Genomic DNA, 16,723 nt, shown 5'->3' on the forward strand with positions numbered 1-16,723 from the left:
CAAGTAAAAAGATTTAATATAGGTCTACTTGTGAGCTAAGTAAAGTGCTATTAAAATAGGTCTGTTTGAGAGCTAAATGAAGAATTATTAAAATACATGTGCATCGTATCTAAGAGCAGCATTTGGTGAACAAATGTTGATGTCTTGTCAAACTGAACGTAGCAGGGAAAAAGTCAGTATACAGATACAACAAATACAACAAAGTGTATCTTTCTTTTATTACTGTTTATACTAGATGCGTGCGTCATCGGTAAGACAATATCCACTTTCGAAAACCATAAAGTTTGACAGTTATTACAAAAATGCGTCATTCAGTCATATGTAAAATATAAAAATAAATTACAGGTCGTTTAATCAGTAAAACCATATTTAACAGAGTGGCCCCTGTGTAATAAATGAAACGAACAAGCAATCCTAAAGGTGCAAATTTTCGACGGCTGATGATACTGCACGTCTGGCTGCTAGAGTTTTACATGTCTTCTCATAAGCTAAGAAGCGACAACACGGACCAGGGCTGCTTTCTGCTGCAACTCGCTGACTCTCCTCTTCCGGCTGCGAGGGTCTCATATTCGTCGAGCAGGTGCTAGGAGTCGGCCGCTGTGGCCGAGCGGTTCTAGGCGCTTCAGTCCGGAACCGCGCTGCTGCTACGGTAGCAGGCTCTAATCCTGCCTCGGGCATGGATGTGTGTCATATCCTTAGGTTAGTTAGGTTTAAAAAGTTCTAAGTCTAGGGGACTGATGACCTCAGATATTAAGTTCCATAGTCCTCAGAGCCATTTGAACCAGATGCTAGGAAGCGAAGACGTGGTTTGGACGGCACACTGCATCACAGGTGTCCACCCGCTCCACCCCCCCCCCCCCCCCAAATCAATAGCTGGAGCATGTATGTAGGACAGAGCGACTACCTCATTTGAATAGATCGTCACAAGAATTACGACACGCACCTGTTGCAAACTCATTCTGATAATTGAGGTGCTTGTGCGTTTCCTTCCGTTTCGTAATGTATAGCTTTGGTTCTTATAAAATTTCTGATCGTCTATTACTTTTAGCTTCTTGTAAAATTTTTAACTGTCCATCAATGCCATGTCCCTCTTTTTGCATATGTAAATCTAATCCTGTCTTCTAGCTGGCATGTATTCTAATAACACTTTATTTAGTTAACAAGTAAAGCTATATTAATGATACCTTTTTGTCGAATAAGTATTATCGTTTTCAATTGGATGCATCTATTATTTTAGAAATTTTGCATCATTCACCAAGTCCAAAGCTCGGCAGTCTGCTTCACCTAAGACTTTGGACGAACAATGTGCTGAACATTGCAATGAACTGTCGATATTTGCCCTTGTTTACCAAAGGCAGGTATACGAGGCAGCTGCTGTAACTAGGAACAATTATCTATTTGACGGCAAGGAACCTTCCTATAATTTGATGTAGTGTTAATTCGTGCATTGAAGACAATGGCTTGAGCGAAACTTGTTGTCTCTTAATATGTATATATTACAGCAATTTTTGGTGGTTCCGTGATGCCATTCTTTAAATATAGATTATTAAACATAAAGCGTTTCATATTTTGAGAGGTGGTAGTATGGGCCATAACAAGAAATAAATGTCTAGTAAACGAGAGCTCTAAAATGCATAGCTACGAACACTTACTCATCTTCGTCACTGTGAAACAGTCCTGTTCTACTGCAAGCTCATTGCTGTTAAGAACGGACTACAAAATGCAGTAGACAAGTGAGAACACATTAGCCTGTTAGTCCGAAACAGTAGAGCGTTGTACCATGCAACACTTTTTACACTTTCGCCTCTAGCCTGCCCCGTAACCTAAGTTGATTATACTTTATTATTTCATTTTAAAATAGTGGTGTCCGCTTTCGGTATGCTGCAGTCTTTTTTTAAGATTAAAAATATTACTCTGAAAAGTTAAGGTTTCCACCCATGTGAAAACATGTTCCAAGGTACAACATGGCCATGTATCTGAGAACAAAGTTCTATCAAAATTTGAAAGCGTTGCAACAAAGAAAATGTTTTGAGTACTGAATTTAGTTGTTTATACGATACATTATTCCTTTTACGCACACCAGTAATCAATAAGTGAAATCAAATTCAGCAGAAGCATTAACAAAAAGAAAACACATGTTAAATATATTTCGAAACTGAAGCTATTTGAAAGTAACACATATTTCGATTTTCAAGACAGGTACAGCTGTTAAGACATTAACGACTCTCAGTTAATTTGTGTCACATGTTTCATGGTAAAACACCATCGTCTGTTTCAAGATACATGCTGGCGAAAGCCCGACGAACTAACTGCCCGCGTGTTATATAACTAGGTTTTAAAATATGTAGAATTTTACTTGGCATAAAATTCTCTTTCTCGGAAAAAAAACATTTCGTTTAAGGAGACGGTGACTGACTCTATAATTTTTGTTTGTTTACACAATCACCTTTTTATGAAACAACAGCAACCCGTTTCAGCCACATCGGCTGCCCTCCTCCAAAAAGTAATAAAAGGTTGTATTAAAGCCTTGAAGCAAATAAAAAGATTTGAAAAACGTCTACTTGTGAGCTAAATAAAGTGCTATTAATAGAGCCCCACTTTTTAGCTAAATAAAGTGTTATTAAAACACACGAGGATCAAGTGAGATTTAATGAGCACACGTGTGCCACGCAAAGACGGAAGTTGGTCGCTGACAATTTTTACAATTCCTTCTGGATAACAGACGGCAAGTTTTGCACGTAAGCATCAGTGTCAAGGAAATGGTCACAAAGTTATTCGTTTCTCTAAACTACACACTTGATTTCTACGTTGCCGCGGAGCAACATCGCCAAGTAAATGATTAAAGAAACAAGCAGAGCTGGTGACAAGGCAAGAAGCAGTGGACCTAGAGTAAGTGAAGACTAGTTGATACCACGCGTACAGTATTTCAATGCAATTTGTGGAAATCGACACGTCGTGTTTTCAGAGATACGCTCACGTCTTAGACCACTTTCGCGAAGATCGACGAACAGCTGCAGTAATATGCATACAAAGTGAAACTCCTGCGAACTTTGCAGCCAGAAGATAGGCTCAGACGTGCTGAGTTTGCTACGAATGTACTGGAAGGAATCGACGCAGACAATGATTAGTTGATCTATCCGATGAAGCGATTTTTCACATCTCCGGGAAAGTAAACAAACATAACGACCGGATTTGGGGATAAATGACAGTACGTAAGTGAATATGTGATGTGGCTTAATGCAAAACAGAATTATTAGACTGTTTCCTTTTTTCACTGAGCCTACCGTTACGGCAATAGTTTACCTTGGAACATTACGTTGCACCTGATTTACACGAATTTCAGCCAAGGGCGTCTCAACAAGGTGGTGGACAACCTCACTGGGGCTGGTTTGTTCGCCATTTGTTGGATGAAACCTTGCCGGACACATGGATCGGTAGAGAGGGCGTAACGTCATGGCTTCCACAATCACTTTTTTGTGAAATTAGCTTAAGGCCAGATTCTCAGTCAAAAGGGTCGATTTTTTTTATTTTTCTATTGCATTTTTTGAAAGAAATACGTACTAGAATGTTGGGACGAAAAGGTTTTTTAATCCGTGCGTTACAAAAGTTTCTACAGCGCATTGTTCGAAGCAGTGTCACGGCCGCTGTGGGCCGCTCTCAGCCGGAGACGCCCGGCTCAGGTAGAAAACTTGTCGTGCCGTGACGCACGTTCACAAAATGATTTATACTGCAGTATGCATGCAAATATATTCGTCGAAAGAGCTGACGAACAACGTGCGCAGGCTGCCGAACTCAGCATATCCAGCTCAGCCAGGCCGGCTTCTCTCGCCAAGGAGAGCGAGGGAACTGCTCTCCAGAAACAATTTGAGTTAGAGGAAGGGTTGAAAAACGGTCCTGCAATTGAAGAATAAACGAAAGTAACGAAAACACTTTTTTTGGTCAAAAATGATCAAAACATAATTTTTGGTCAGCCCTATTGGATTAGCCATTTACAGTTCTGAAAATCTAACTTCAGATTTGTGTTAGAAGCATCAAAAATATATATAAAAAGTAATTTTATCCATATTTTGCAGCTTACAACGTGACTGTATTCAAAACATTGGAGGTATGAATTAAACAACTCCTTCAGTCATAACTTTTTCTTGTTTTATTAACTACGCGATGCATTTCGGACCTTGTGGGTCCATCGTCAGATGTACTTTGTTTTAATACATGTTTTATTTCTTATTTCTTCTCCTGAATGAGGTGAAATGCATATTCCTCTCACGAAAATGATTAATGTTAGGTTATGAATTTCGTAAGTCGAACGCGGAAAATATGTGCAAAATAGTGGAAAATGAACAGTGTAAGCTTACCACATAATCCAAGGAAAGCATTTTCAACGTTTTAGTTCCGCCAAACATTCTTTTCTCCGTCGTTTTATCACATGTAACTTCCTTCAGGATGTGTGTGTGCAAATGTACATCCTGAATGAAGTGACATGTTACAAAACGACGTAGAAAAGAATGTTTGGCGGAACTAAAACGTTGAAAATGCTTTCCTTGGATTATATGGTAAGCTTACACTGTTCATTTTCCACTATTTTGCACATATTTTCCGCGTTCGACTTACGAAATTCATAACCTAACATTAATCATTCTCGTGACAGGAATATGCATTTCACCTCACTCAGGAGAAGAAATAAGAAATAAAACATGTATTAAAACAAAGTACACCTGACGATGGACGCACAGGGTCCGAAATGCATCGTGTAGTTAATAAAACACGAAAAAGTTGTGACTGAAAGCGTTATAAAAAAGTAGTTTGTGCCAATTGAGCTAATAATACATATAAAAATTTTCTCTAAACTTTAAACAGGTTTTTCTCGAGAATCGATTTTTCAGAACTCGCAGCATAAAATAAAAAAGATTCAAGCAATTAACTTCTACCTTTGACCCCTGAAAAGTAAACCCCTTTTCTGGGCGCTACGCCTATAATATGTGTCATTTGTTAATTTTGATTATTATGTATACAGCTGTAGAGAAGGAAAAAAACAAAATCGAATTCAAATTTCGAGTTGGCACCATATCGTCAAATTTAAGGTTATTTCATTGTAGTTAGGTATGAGTGCCCATAAATTTAATGTAGTATCGACTGGTATTATCCATTTTCGATTTCAGATAACTCCTGAGGGGCTACACTGCACGCAGTCTGCGTACTTCAAACTCGCAGGCCCTAGATCAAATCATAGCTAGGACGCAATTTTTTTATTCAAAATCTCAAATAAAATTCAAGGTATGTTCAATCATAATCCGAAAACAGATACTTTGTGTGCCTTGTCATTGTCTCAGAAAAAATTCCAAAATTTTCCTATTTTCTGCTCACTTGAATGAGAACTTAAGCATAAAATGTACAGTTTACCAGTTCCTTATATGCAAACTTACGGCACGAATAATAGATGCTGTATAGCTATGATGTAAAATATGTCGTCAGACATAAGGAAATAAATTGTTTCACCTAGAATATTCTACGGGAAACAAAGGAGCATATCTGGAACGCTATCCAGAAAAAGCTTTCTCACATTAACTACCCTTTGCTTACTCCAGTATAGTTCCTTAGATATAAATTGCATTATTCAGCGAAGACTTCATGCTCACCCTGTACACTGAAGCTGCGCGCAGCACTGTACTAGTACAGCGGATGTGTTTTCAACAATACATTTTCCAGAAGGGCGTGAGACGATCATTAGCAATGAAAGCTCAACCTACGGAATGACGGTTATAGAGTCGTCGGTGGCAAACCACGGACCATTTCGGCTTTACAAGACGATCGGTAGGAGCCACGTGTGCGCTGTAATGGAAAAGTGAATTGAATGACTTAGCATTCATCTACATTTATATCTACATCATTACTCTGCAATTCACAATTAAGTGCCTGAAAAATTAAGTTCATCGAACCACCTTCAAGCCACTTTTTTACCATTCCACTCTAGAACTGCGCACGAGAAAACGAACACTTAGTTGTTTCTGTGTTAAATCTGATTTCTCTTATTTTATTATGATTATCATTTCTCCTTATTTCCACCCTCTGAGGAGAAAGTTGATGATTTAAATGTCATGAGAATGTCATGATACAACGAAACTCACTGTTTTTCAATGACTTTCAACCCAATTAGTGTATCATATCCCTGCCACTGTCTCCCTTGTTTCGCGATAATACAGAACGACTTGCCCTTGTATGAATTTTTTCAATATTCTCCATCAGTCCCATATGATGCGGAGCCTACAATTCACAGCAGTATTTCAGAAGAGGGCGGACAAGCATGGTGTAAGCAGTTTCTTTAGTAGACTTTTTCATAGTGTTCTGCCAATAAATTGCAGCCTTTCCTTTCATTTCAGCTACAACATTATCCATGTGATAAGTTCAATTTAAGTTATTCGTAATTGTAGTTTGGACAAGAAGAAAATAGAAGCTTTCGAAATGTGGTGCTACAAAAGAATGCTGAAGATTAGATGGGTAGATCACATAACTAATGAGGAGGTATTGAATAGAATTGGGGAGAAGAGGAGTTTGTGGCACAACTTGACTAGAAGAAGGGATCGGTTGGTAGGACATGTCCTGAGGCATCAAGGGATCACCAGTTTAGTACTGGAGGGCAGCGTGGAGGGTAAAAATCGTAGAGGGAGACCAAGAGATGAATACACTAAGCAGATTCAGAAGGATGTAGGCTGCAGTAGGTACTGGGAGATGAAGAAGCTTGCACAGGATAGAGTAGCATGGAGAGCTGCATCAAACTAGCCTCAGGACTGAAGACCACAACAACAACAATAAATCCTTAAGTATTTAACTGAGTTTAAAACCTTTGTATTTGTGTGATTTATCGTGTAACTGAAATTTGGCGGACTCCTTTTAGTAGTCGTGTGGATGACTTCACACTTTACATTATTTAGAGTCAATTGCCACTTTTTACACCATACAGATATTTTGTCTAAATCATTACACAACTCGTTTTAATCACCTGATAATTTTACAAAACGGCAAACTACAGCATCACCTGCAAACAATCTAAGAATGCTCTTCAGATGTTCTCCTAAATCGTTTATGCACATCAGGAACAGCAGAGGGCCTATAACACTTCCTTGGGAAGCGTCAGGTATTACTTCTGAAATACTCGATCACTTTCCATCAGTTGCTACGAACTGTGGCCTTTCTGAAAGGAAATCACGAATCCAGTCACACAACTGAAACGATATTCTTTAGGTACGCAATTAGAAGTCGCTTGTGAGGAACGGTGACAAAAACCTTCTGGAAATCTAGAAATATGGAATTAATTTGATGTCCACTGTCGATAGGACTAATAATTTCGTGGGAATAAAGAGACAGATGTGTTTCACAAGAACTATATTTTCAGAATTCGTTTTGGCTTTTTGTTCAAAAATGGTTCAAATGCCGCTGAGCGCTGTGGACTAAACATCTGTGGTCATCAGTCCCCTAGAACATAGAACTACTTAAACCTAACTAACCTAAGGACATCACACACGTCCATGTCCGAGGCAGGATTCGAACCTGCGACCGTAGCGGTCGCGCGGTTCCAGACTGAAGCGTCTAGAACCGCTCGACAACATGGGCCGGCTTGGCTATTTGTCAATAAATCGTTTTCTTCGATGTAATTTGTAATATTTGAGCACAGTATTTGTTCCAATATCCTACTACAAATCGACGTAAACGATATGGGTCTGTAATTCAGCGAATTACTACTATTTTCTTACTTGGATATTGCTGTGATTTTTGCAACTTCCCAGTCTTTCGGTACAGATCAAAGCGAACGGTTTATATGATTGCTAAGTATGGAACTATTGTATCAGCATACTCTGAAAGGACCCTGACAGGTGTACAGTCTCGACCGGAATCCTTGCCATTAATAAGTGATTTATACTGATTCGCTACATCGAGGATATCTACTTCCAAGTTACTCATATTGACAGTCGTTCGTGATTTGAATTCCGGAATATTTACTTCTTTTTATTTGGTGAAGAAATTTCGGAAAACTATGAGTTTAGGAACTCTCCTTTAGCGGCACTGTCATCAACATATCGCGCTGAATTTCATGGTAAATTTCGAGATTCTATAAGACTTTGCCAATCTTAGAAAATTTGCGTTCTCTTAAATTTGGCTTGTTTTCTCGCTGCTTCTCCAAGAGTACTCTAACCTGTTTTGTGTACCATGCGGAATCAGTACCATCTCTTATTAATTTATTTGCTATATATCTCATTCGCTATTAAAATAGTACATATCATGAAATATCTCACCTTGAGCGTTGCAGATAGTTTTCTTGTCAGCGAAATGTCCGTGACGCTTAGTTCTTTAACCTCCGTGACCGCGCCGTCATTTTCACTTCTAGATTAAAGTTTCTAATAGCCACAAGAAGTATCTAAGCAAGATACAGTGTATATTTCCCAATTTTCGACACGTTTCGAGGCTGTCGTTAGAACTCCAGAAAAACACCGAAAAACAAATGAACGGATTGAATTGGAGGGAACAATCAACCTTTAGTTTAAATTTGCTGTGTTCCATATTTGTCAGATTTGTTACTTGTCTCTACTGTCGTAATGAAAATGTGGATGAAAACACGCGTGAGCTGGACTAATTTCGAAGTACATTTACAGAAGGGCCTATTGGATAACACGTTATTCAATAGCAATTACCCATTCAGGGCAACATATCGTTTGAATGAGGTACCATCGAACAAACTCGCAGCAGTACATAACGCAGCACAAAACGCATAAAAACAAGAAACAAAAAATCACTGATGTAATATAAGCTTCGGATAATTGGTGCAAAACATTTATTTAATTTTATGAAACAGGAATCCAATTTATACGCTCGAGTGCAACTGAAATAACAAATATTATTTAAATTCCACGCATACGTTTGTGGCTTGCAACTCATTAAGAGTACATTTTACAGTGAAAACACTTTTCGATTCGCGATCCAAAATAAATGAGTGCATCAAAGAGTCTTTGAAAACAGGTTTAATTAATTTGGGCACAGGTCGCTCGCTGGTGGCGTTACACATTTAGACTGTGGATCACTACAGGGTGAACCGAAGTAGGGTGCACACCGTGCTGTGAATGCGGAAGGGCGTTTCTGTGGCAACAGCGGCAGTCACACCTTTGCTTAAAGCGCTTCTCTGGTGCGTGATGGGCGACATGACACTTTCTTTGGCCAGGGCCAGTTGAAGACCACACAGGTCCCACTACACTAACTATGGTTTTTTTTCAGTAATAAGTAGTTCTCACGTTCCTTTTGTAATTGCGTGATGTGAAGGTAACGCCTACTAAAATTCTATTTCAGAAATTTGAACAATAGCTCACTTACTACAACTTCTCTTTAATGCTTGTGATTGCTCATTTTCAGGAAGGACAGGAACACAGCAATCTTCTTGAATTTCCAGATTTCAGCTATAAACAGCTATCGTCAGTGCTAAAATACAAGGAAATCACAGAATCAGAATTGATTTACATAAAAAAGGATAATTACGATTGGATAACACGTTATTCAATAGCAATTACCCATTCAGTGCAACATATCGTTTGAATGAGGTACCATCCAACAAACTCGCAGCAGTACATAATTACTGGTGTATAGGCAGAAAGAAAGTGAAGTTGATGTTTACAACAAGCACAGCAGCCTCAGTTAACGACATGTAGTATATGGAACGCTCTCTACATTACTCAGATAACTAACCCACTTTCGTTGCAATATAACTGTTCAAAACGCATTTTTTTCATGGAAAATCAGCAAGTATTTTTGTAAATCACCTTTAAAATGCATCAAGAAATAACGGTTTACAATGTCTTTGTTCATATATTAGTGGTGAAGCTATATACCAAATCTTATGCAAAGGATCAATAATATATTACTACAGTTGTCCTATACAGAATTGTTACATCACTTTGTAAACCAAAAATTAAAATTTTTTGCAGATAGTTTTATATAGTTGCATACGAATTTGATATTCATCAGAAGCTAAAATCTAGTGTATTCGCTCGTATCATAATGGTTAAATGAAACAATAAATAATTAACATGAACGAATACAAAAAAGTTCATACGAATGGTTTTCGTAAAAATCAAGACCAATTTAACCAGGTACATTTAATAAAACATACAAACGTCCTCTACTGACGTAAATTTCTTGCATTACGTATGGTGCAGTTCCAATTGCGGTACGCTGCTTGCATAGAACGATATAACAAATTGCCTTATATGTAGCCCTTGTACCAATAAAATGGAAGACAAAATGATCCATTGGCAGTAATAAGTTATGTTCTTACATACTATCATGCCTAACGTTGTCATATCAAAATTTCCATTTTAGTTCCCTCTTAGGTCTTTTATTTTAGCATGAAGATAGCTTTTTATAGCTGAAATCTGAATACGCGTGAATTTTAAATACAGCGGGACTGCGAATGTTTGCTATATTCCCATCCTTCTTTAATACAATATACGGTTGCTGCGTACAACGGTTCCTTATGGAATCAAAGTTGTGACTTCTCAATCTCCGACTGCTCTTAATGTCATATAAACGATTTAAAAATTAGGACCATCTGCATGCAACAGAAACAAGTACTCTTTCTTTTTGCAGGCACGTTTCGCCTCGTTTTATTAACGCATCAACAGTAGCCTCAGACACACACACACACACACACACACACACACACACACACAAATACACACATTTATGTATGTATATCAGCCATGGACCATGAACTAGCGGTAGAGGTAGCGCCGTACCATAGGTGCAGTCACAACGGAGTGGTATCTGCAGAGAGACTAGGCAGCTGCTTTTTCAGCAGTTGCAGGAGCAACAGCCCCGCTGATTGACTGTGGCAAGACCTTTTTGGTTGATGTTGCGACATCAACCAAAACCGCCTTGCTGTGCTGTTCCTGCGAATGGCTGATAGCAAGGGCATGTAGCTCTACTGTTTGGTTAATTAATGATAGCGTCCCCTTGGGTAAAATATTCCGGAGGTAAAATAGCTCCTCATTCGGATCTCCGGGTGGGGACTACTCACGAGGATGTCGTCATCAGGAGGTACAAAACTGACATTCTGTGGATAGGGGCGTGGAATTTAAATACCTTAAACGGGCGCATGGGTTAGAAAATTTAAAAAGGGAAACGGATAGGTTGAAGTTAGATACAGTGGAAATTAGTGAACTTCGGTGGCAGGAGGAACAGGACTTACGGTCAGGTGTGTACAGGTTTATAAATAAAAAAATCAAATAGAGGTGATGCAGGAGCAGGTTTGATAGTGAATAGGAAAATAGGAATGCGAGTAGTATAAGTTTATGTGTCACCTAACTCCGCGAATGAAGAGATTTAAGAAATGTATGATGAGATAAAATAAATTATTCAGTTAGTCAAGGGTGACGAAAATTTAATAGCCATGGGGGGACTGAAATTCGACAGTAGGAAAAGAAAGAGAAGGAAGAATAGTAGGTGAATATGGACTCGGGGAAAGAAATGAAAGAGTAAGCTGTCTGGAAGAATTTTATACAGAGCACAATTCAATCATCGCTAACACCTGGTTTAAGAATCATGAAAGCAGTTTGTAGACATGCTAGAGATCTGGTGACACCGAAAGTTTTTAGATTGATTATGTAATGGTAAAGCAGAGATTTCGGACAGATATTAAATTGTAAGACGTTTCCAGGGGCAGAAGTGGACTCTGATCACAGTTTATTGGTTATGAATCGTATATTAAAACTGAAGGAACTGCAAAAAGGTAGAACTTTAAGGAGATGGGACCCGGATAAGTTGAAAGGACCAGAGTTTGTTGAGAGTTTCAAAGGGGTATTAGACAACGGTTGACAAGAACAGAGGAAAGAAATACAGTAGAAGACAAATAGGTAACTTTAAGAGATGAAATAGTGAAGGCAAAAGACGATCAAATAGGTAAAAACACAAGGCCTAGTAAAAATCCTTCGGTAAAAAAGAAGATATTGAATTTAATTTATGAAAGGAGACAATATAAAGGTGCAGCAAAGGAAGCAGGTGAAGATGAACACAAACGTCCAAAAATGAGAGTGACAGGAAGTGCAAAATGGCTAAACAGGATTGGCTAGAGGACCGATGTAAGGATTTGGAGGAATATTTCATTAGGGGAAAGGTAGATACTGCCTACAGGAAAGTTAAAGACACCTTTGGAGAAAAGAGAACTACCTGTATGAATATCAAGAGCTCAAATGGAAAACCAGGAGGAAAGCTGAGAAGTGGAAGGAGTATATAGAGGGTTTATACAAGGGAGATGAACTTGAAGGAAATATTATAGAAATGGAAGTGGATGTAGATGAAGATGAGATGGGAGATATGATACCGCGAGAATAATTTGACAGAGCACTGAAAGACCTAAGTCGAAACAAGGCACCGATAGTAGACGACACTCCGCTAGAAATACTGATAGCCTTAGGTGAGCCAGTCATGACAAAACTCTTCCATCTGGAGTGCAAGATGTGTAAGACTGTCGAAATACCCTTAGAATTCAAGAACAACGTAATAATTCCAATTCCAAAGACAGCCGTTGCTAACGGGTGCGAAAATAAACCGAACCATCAGTTTAATAAGTCAGGGTTGCAAAATGCTAACACCGGTTCTTTATAGAAGAATGGAAAACCTGGTAGAAGCCGACCTCGGGGAAGATCAGTTCGGATTTCGGAGAAATGTGGGAACACGTGAGGTAATACTGTCGCTATCACTTATCTCAGAAGATAAGATAAGGAAACGCAAAGTTAATAGCAGTTGTAAACTTAGAGAAAGATTTTGATAATATTGTTTCGAATACTCTCTTTGAAATTCTGAAGGTAACAGGAGCAAAATACAGGGAGCTAAAGGCTATTTACAACTTGTACAGTAACCACACGTCAGTCATATGAGTTGAGGGGCATGAATGGGAAGCAGTGGTTGAGAAGGGAGTGAGACAGAGATGTATGTATCTATCCCCGATGTTCTTCAATGTGTACATTGAGCAAGAAGAAAGGAAACCAAAGAAAAATTTAGAGTAGGAATTAAAGTTCAAGGAGAAGAAATAAAAATTTTGAGGTTTGCCGGTGATACTGTAATTCTGTCAAGAACATCCATGGTCTTGGAAAAGCAGTTGAACGGAATGAACAGTGTCTTCAAAGAAGGATATAAGACAAACATCAACAAAAGCAACACGAGGATACTGGAGTGTAGTCGAATTAAATCAGGTGAGAGAGCCGGCTCTTGTGGTCTCGCGGTTCTAGCTGCTTCAGTCCGGAACCCGCGACTGCTACGGTCGCAGGTTCGAATCCTGCCTCGGGCATGGACGTGTGTGATGTCCTTGGTTTAGTTACGTTTAAGTAGTTCTAAGCCTAGGGGACTGAGGACCTCAGATGTTAAGTCCCACAGTGCTTAGAGCCATTTTAACCATTTTTTCAGATGAGGGTGAGGAAAATAGATTAGGAAACGAGACACTTAAAGTGGTAGACGAGATTTGCTATTTGGCAGAAAAGTAACTGACAATGGCCGAAGTAGAGAGAAGATAAAATGTAGACTGGCAATGACAACAAAATCGTTACTGAAGAAGATAAATCTGTTAACATCAAGTTTATACCGTAGTGTTAGCAAGACTTTTGTGAAGGAATTGAAAAATGAATGATAAACAGTTTAGACAAGAAGAGAATGGTAGCTTTTGAAATGTGGTGCTACAAAAGAATGCTGAAGATTAGAGGGGTAGATCACGTAACTAACAACGAAGCAATGAACAGAATTGGGGAGAAAAGAAATTTGTGACACAGCTTGACCAAAGTACTGGAGGAAAGTGTGTCGGGTAAAAATCGTAGAGACGAATGCAGTAAGCAGATTCAGATGGATGTAGGTTGCAGCAGTCATTCGGAGACGTTTCATTCTGCAAAGATGAGTGAGTGATGCTGGTTGACCGTATCGTTCATTGCAGGGACGTATTTTTTCGAGGAGATGAGTGCTGCGGATCCTGTTACCTGTACCGTCATTGGCAGACGTTGTGAGAGTCTTTCAACAGCGTGGATGTGCGGGTAGGATTTTTATGCGGGATGGTGCTGATCCGCACTCTGCTTAGCCACTGAAGCGGCTGCTGCAGAGGCATTCTGAATACGCTAAAATTATTCCCTACAGCCTGGCCGTCCAGATTATCTGATCTTAATGCCTGTGACTTATGGTTGTGAAGAAGTTGTGTGCAGCGCTCCAATTACGGAAGGAACTGAACTGAAAGCATGCATTTCGCAACACATTCTCAACGTGACCAAATGGTTCAAATGGCTCTGAGCACTATGGGACTTAACATCTATGGTCATCAGTCCCCTAGAACTTAGAACTACTTAAACCTAACTAACCTAAGGACAGCACACAACACCCAGCCATCACGAGGCAGAGAAAATCCCTGACCCCTCCGGGAATCGAACCCGGGAACCCGGGCGTGGGAAGCGAGAACGCTACCGCACGACCACGAGATGCGGGCTCTCAACGTGACCCCCGAGATATTCCGATATGTGTAGAACATGCTGTTTCTGGATTTCAACTGGACGGAAAACGGTCGACAGGGTATTGAGCATGTCTTGCGCCAGTTTAACGATAACTACACTCCTGGAAATGGAAAAAAGAACACATTGACACCGGTGTGTCAGACCCACCATACTTGCTCCGGACACTGCGAGAGGGCTGTACAAGCAATGATCACACGCACGGCACAGCGGACACACCAGGAACTGCGGTGTTGGCCGTCGAATGGCGCTATCTGCGCAGCATTTGTGCACCACCGCCGTCAGTGTCAGCCAGTTTGCCGTGGCATACGGAGCTCCATCGCAGTCTTTAACACTGGTAGCATGCCGCGACAGCGTGGACGTGAACCGTATGTGCAGTTGACGGATTTTGAGCGAGGGCGTATAGTGGGCATGCGGGAGGCCGGGTGGACGTACCGCCGAATTGCTCAACACGTGGGGCGTGAGGTCTCCACAGTACATCGATGTTGTCGCCAGTGGTCGGCGCAAGGTGCACGTGCCCGTCGACCTGGGACCGGACCTCAGCGACGCACGGATGCACGCCAAGACCGTAGGATCCTACGCAGTGCCGTAGGGGACCACACCGCCACTTCCCAGCAAATTAGGGACACTGTTGCTCCTGGGGTATCGGCGAGGAGCATTCGCAACCGTCTCCATGAAGCTGGGCTACGGTCCAGCACACCGTTAGGCCGTCTTCCGCTCACGCCCCAACATCGTGCAGCCCGCCTCCAGTGGTGTCGCGACAGGCGTGAATGGAGGGACGAATGGAGACGTGTCGTCTTCAGCGATGAGAGTCGCTTCTGCCTTGGTGCCAATGATGGTCGTATGCGTGTTTGGCGCCGTGCAGGTGAGCGCCACAATCAGGACTGCATACGACCGAGGCACACAGGGCCAACACCCGGCATCATGGTGTGGGGAGCGATCTCCTACACTGGCCGTACACCACTGGTGATCGTCGAGGGGACACTGAATAGTGCACGGTACATCCAAACCGTCATCGAACCCATCGTTCTACCATTCCTAGACCGGCAAGGGAACTTGCTGTTCCAACAGGACAATGCACGTCCGCATGTATCCCGTGCCACCCAACGTGCTGTAGAAGGTGTAAGTCAACTACCCTGGCCAGCAAGATCTCCGGATCTGCCCCCCCATTGAGCATGTTTGGGACTGGATGAAGCGTCGTCTCAGGTGTTCTGCACGTCCAGCACGAACGCTGGTCCAACTGAGGCGCCAGGTGGAAATGGCATGGCAAGCCGTTCCACAGGACTACATCCAGCATCTCTACGATCGTCTCCATGGGAGAATAGCAGCCTGCATTGCTGCGAAAGGTGGATATACACTGTACTAGTGCCGACATTGTGCATGCTCTGTTGCCTGTGTCTATGTGCCTGTGGTTCTGTCAGTGTGATCATGTGATGTATCTGACCCCAGGAACGTGTCAATAAAGTTTCCCCTTCCTGGGACAATGAATTCACGGTGTTCTTATTTCAATTTCCAGGAGTGTAGAAACCGATGTCATGTTGCTTTTTATGCTGATTTTGGCCCCAGGACAATTAAAAATTGATTAATTTGGTTTTTATGCGGTTTTTGGACCCAGAACAATTAAAATCGATGTCTAAGCTGTTTGTGCGGTTTTTTTGCCTCATGACAGCTAAAAACTGATTTTCCCATCCTATGTGGATGGGCTTACCTGGCTGACAGTGCGGCAATAGAGGACTGCCGAACTTGTTCAGTGATGAACATTGAACAGTATGGACGGTGCAATATGCAATTCAAACCATAGCCATCGTATTGCGATTCATCCGTCATTTATAACCGTCCGCATTTATGTTAAGATACTTATAGCGGCATCTTTTTCTTTTCATTAACTTCCCCCCTATCACAATAATACGCTGTTAAATTTGAAGTCATTCTGAGCAGTGGTTCTCTTTCTACAGCGTTTGAAACTGGAACTTTAATTATGGACACCTTGTATATACATGGTGTTTGTTGCAACTTTTAACAAGTGAATACGTCGAAAAATATGCATCGCATGAAACAAATGTTTCAGATGAAAAATTATTATTTTGAAAATGGACATCTGTCTGTGATACAGCTAACCATCCTACTAATTTGATTTTCGAATGGAAACCCTTTTTTATAATAGATTGTGAAGTGTGCCAAAAAATGCCTAGGTTTATCTGAAA

The sequence above is a fragment of the Schistocerca americana genome, chromosome 7 (assembly GCF_021461395.2).
Source record: "Schistocerca americana isolate TAMUIC-IGC-003095 chromosome 7, iqSchAmer2.1, whole genome shotgun sequence".
Taxonomy (NCBI): Eukaryota; Metazoa; Arthropoda; class Insecta; order Orthoptera; family Acrididae; genus Schistocerca; species Schistocerca americana.